The 4166-nt window shown below is 35.2% G+C and overlaps 2 non-coding genes across 2 annotated transcripts; both read left to right on the top strand.

Moving 5' to 3' along the window:
• Positions 1 to 2706: 2706 nt before the first annotated feature.
• Positions 2707 to 2789, top strand: TRNAL-UAA. The gene has a single exon. It is a non-coding gene; the product is annotated as a tRNA-Leu (tRNA).
• A 542-nt stretch (positions 2790 to 3331) lies between these two features.
• On the top strand, positions 3332 to 3414 carry TRNAL-UAA. Its single transcript has one exon. It is a non-coding gene; the product is annotated as a tRNA-Leu (tRNA).
• Positions 3415 to 4166: the final 752 nt, after the last annotated feature.

The raw sequence follows: 4166 nt of genomic DNA, 5'->3' as shown, positions 1-4166 counted from the left end.
AAGAAGCTCCCTGACTCTCTCGGTAAGCTTCGATAACTTGGTTGTTGTATTATCACTAACTAAGGGATTTTTTTTATTTTATGCAGTGAACATCATTTTCTCTGCTCTAGTTGATAACTCAATTTACTTGGAAGAGGCAGAAATCCATGCTAAGGAGCAAGAACTGTAGGCCGAGTGGAGCTTACAACCAATCGCCCCTACCAGAGAGCAGCTGAGTCCAACGCGGTCGACGCCTCTGAAGAGTTGCCTTCTACTTCAGTTCCAGTGCTAAGTTAAGTTAGGTCATGTGTATTTGATCCTTGTATTAAACTTGTAAGTACTCCGTGGTAGTTCTGATATGGTTAACCAAGTTAAGTTAGGTCCTGTGTATTTTATTCTTATATCTAAGTGTGCAGGAGCTTAGGAATACAAGAAGTTGAGCGGAAGATATAGCAAGCGAGAAGTATGATATGGAAAAAGGAGCCGACGGGCTTGGTGCAACCGAGTGAGGAGATGCTGCGGAAGAGTACACCGATGGACGTGAAGAATGTGTGCGGCGTCTGAGGAACAAGAAGACGGGGAGGAAGTATGCTCGAGGAGAAGGTTGGAGTTGGATTCGGGTGAGCTCAACTCCAAGTAGCAGGAGCATCACCCACATAAGAAGAGATCAGCTTATGGGAGCCAATCTGCCTTTTGCTTTATGGAAGGTGCCTTCCATGGCTAGGAAGGCGACTTCGAAGAACAATGCGAAGGCGCCTTCCAGCCCATCGAAGACGCCTTCCTTAATCATTACCCGAGGATCACCACTACCCGTTGAGTTTATTAGAATTTGTGGAGATGGAGTAGGATCCAAGATATCATCCTCCCTTGTAGTTTTAATATGTCCTGATGAAGCAACCTGCGAGAATTCTAGTATATTACTCGGTGATATTAGATAGGTTCCTTGATTATCTGAAGGAGAATCCGAGGTGGCAATTGCAAATGGGAAAAGAGATTCATCAAAAGTAACATATTGAGAAGTATATATCCGCCCGGCCGAAATATAGAGGCAACGGTACCTATGATGCAAATTACTATAACCAAGGAAAACACATTATTGAGAGAGATGGTTTAACTTGTGTTTAGAGTAAGGTCGTAACCAAGGATAGCATGCACAACCAAAGATACGAAAGAAAGAGTAATCTTAAAAATGATTATAAAGTCTCTCCAAGGGACACTTATTTTGAAATAATGGAGTGGGAAAATGATTGATAAGGTAGACTACGGTTTGAACGACGTCATCCCAAAATTTAAGTGGAACTGAGGCATGATTAAGAAGAACTAAGGCAGTTTCAATCACATGACGATATTTTTCTCTTGGCGGATCCATTTTGCTTAGGAGTGTGGGGACAAGAGACTCGATGGAGGATGCTAGAGGAAGTAAGATGACGATAAAACACTTAATACTCTCCGCCCCAATCAAAATGAAGAGACAGTATTTTACGATCAAAATAACGCTCAACATGCTTTTAAAAATGACAAAAATATTAAAGAGATCAAATTTTCTTTTCATAGTTGAAAGCAACATAGCGGAACCCACCTATATCTCGTACCGTACTCTTTTGAAAGTTTGTACTGCCAACAACTAAAAATATCCAGCAAGCAAACAGTACTTTAGAAGCTTCTATCATGTCACATCAAAGATTAGTTAGGAAAAGGTGTCAGGGGCACTTTTCGACTTGTCTTTTCCTAAGGTGCTTTTGAAAATGTGCACCTGCTTTAGGATCTATGCACATACTCTAGTGGCACTATAAAATGGGGTTTCCATCCATAGGTGAAGGTATGCGATGCTTCACTATTCTACACGCTCTAGCTACTATTCACTTCTACCATTTATTCTCTATTGAACGAAGGACTGACTTGAGCATCGGAGAGCCAACGCTGAGACCCTTCCCTAGCCCGACACTAACACTCTTAGTTTTGCAGGATCACGCAGAGTATTTCTCTAGTCAACCGCAGAGCCACATACCCAGCTAGTCGCCTTCTTCACTTTCAGACATGATTAGTTCATTTACGTTTAGATAGGTCATTTACTTTAGAAAGGTTATTTACTTTGAAAAGGTCCTTCTCTAATTTCTCTTGGCTAGGGATAAACAATTGATTAATAATTAAATCGACCAAACCAATTAAATTAAAATATAATATCTAGCAAGAATTTTAAGAAATTATGTTTAAATCATGTATTTTACACTAGCTAGTGAAGTTCAAATAACTAATTATGCTTTTATATTTGAATATTATCAATTAATAAAATTTTATTTTGTCTCATATAAATGTGATATATTCATCACTTTTAAAAGCACATTTGTTGAAAATTATAAAAAATTAAAAAGTAAATGATAAACATAACGATAATGACCAAATTACCCCCATCAAAAGATTTATATTTCATCGGCTCGCAGGATTGCTCTTTTTCTGGACAAGTACTTCATCTTAGGCTAGAGCTTTTTCCCACAATTCTTTGTACCATGGCGGTTTGAAGATGATAAATGTGTCTCACGAAAAGTTAAATAAATCTAGTAAATTTGGTTGAAATTAATGTAATAGTCATTTTTAAAGGCTTAGCTTCTCCCCATCTTTGCAAAATGCTTAAACTAGCATTAGGAATCTTGTGTGATTAATATTAGTTACCAATTCTTCAAAAGTAATTTTACAAGTATAAAAAATTCTACATGAAGTATATAAATGGCTAGTTTGCCCGAGTGGTTAAGGGGGAAGACTTAAGATCTTCTGCACATAAGTGCGCATGGGTTCGAACCCCATAGCTAGCAAAATTTTTGAGAAATTATTTTTTAAAATCATGTATTTTACGCTAGCTAGTGAAGTTCAGATAACTAATTATCCTTTTATATTTGAATATTATCAATTAATAAAATTTTATTTTGTCTCATATAAATGTGATATATTCATCACTTTTAAAAGCACATTGGTTGATAATTATAAATAATTAAAAAGTAAATGATAAACATAATAGTAATGACCAAATTACTCATCAAAAGATTTATATTTCGTCAGCTTACAGGAGTGCTCTTTCTTTCTCTGGACAAGTATTTCATCTTAGGCTAGAGCTTTTTCCCACAATTCCTTGTACCATGACGGTTTGAAGATGATAAATGTGTCTCACAAAATGTTAAATAAATCCTAGTAAATTTGGTTGGAATTAATGTAATAGTCATTTTTAAAGGCTTAGCTTCTCCCCATCTTTGCAAAATGCTTAAACTAGCATTAGGAATCTTGTGTGATTAATATTGGTTACAAATTCTTCAAAAGTAATTTTACAAGTATAAAAAATTCTACATAAAGCATATAAATGGCTAGTTTGCCCGAGTGGTTAAGGGGGAAGACTTAAGATCTTCTGCACATAAGTGCGCATGGGTTCGAACCCCATAGCTAGCAAAAATTTTGAGAAATCATTTTTTTAAATCATGTATTTTACGCTAGCTAGTGAAGTTCAGGCATGGGTTCGAACCCCATAGCTAGCAAAAATTTTGAGAAATCATTTTTTTAAATCATGTATTTTACGCTAGCTAGTGAAGTTCAGATAACTAATTATCCTTTTATATTGGAATATTATCAATTAATAAAATTTTATTTTGTCTCATATAAATGTGATATATTCATCACTTTAAAAAGCACATTGGTTGAGAATTATAAAAAATTAAAAAGTAAATGATAAACATAATAGTAATGACCAAATTACTCATCAAAAGATTTATATTTCGTCAGCTTACAGGATTGCTCTTTCTTTCTCTGGACAAGTATTTCATCTTAGGCTAGAGCTTTTTCCCACAATTCCTTGTACCATGACGGTTTGAAGATGATAAATGTGTCTCACAAAATGTTAAATAAATCCTAATAAATTTGGTTGGAATTAATGTAACAGTCATTTCTAAAGGCTTAGCTTCTCCCCATCATTGCAAAATGCTTAAACTAGCATTAGGAATCTTGTGTGAATAATATTGGTTACCAATTTTTCAAAAGTAATTTTACAAGTATAAAATATTCTATATTAAGTATATAAATAATTAGTTTGCCCGAGTGGTTAAGGGGAAAGACTTAAGATCTTCTGCACATAAGTGCGTATGGGTTCGAACCCCATAGCTAGCAAAGTTTTTGAGAAATTATATTTTTTTAATCATGTATTTTAT

This window comes from Zingiber officinale, chromosome 7B, assembly GCF_018446385.1.
Source record: "Zingiber officinale cultivar Zhangliang chromosome 7B, Zo_v1.1, whole genome shotgun sequence".
Taxonomy (NCBI): Eukaryota; Viridiplantae; Streptophyta; class Magnoliopsida; order Zingiberales; family Zingiberaceae; genus Zingiber; species Zingiber officinale.
This window is presented reverse-complemented; position numbering and strand designations above follow the sequence as displayed.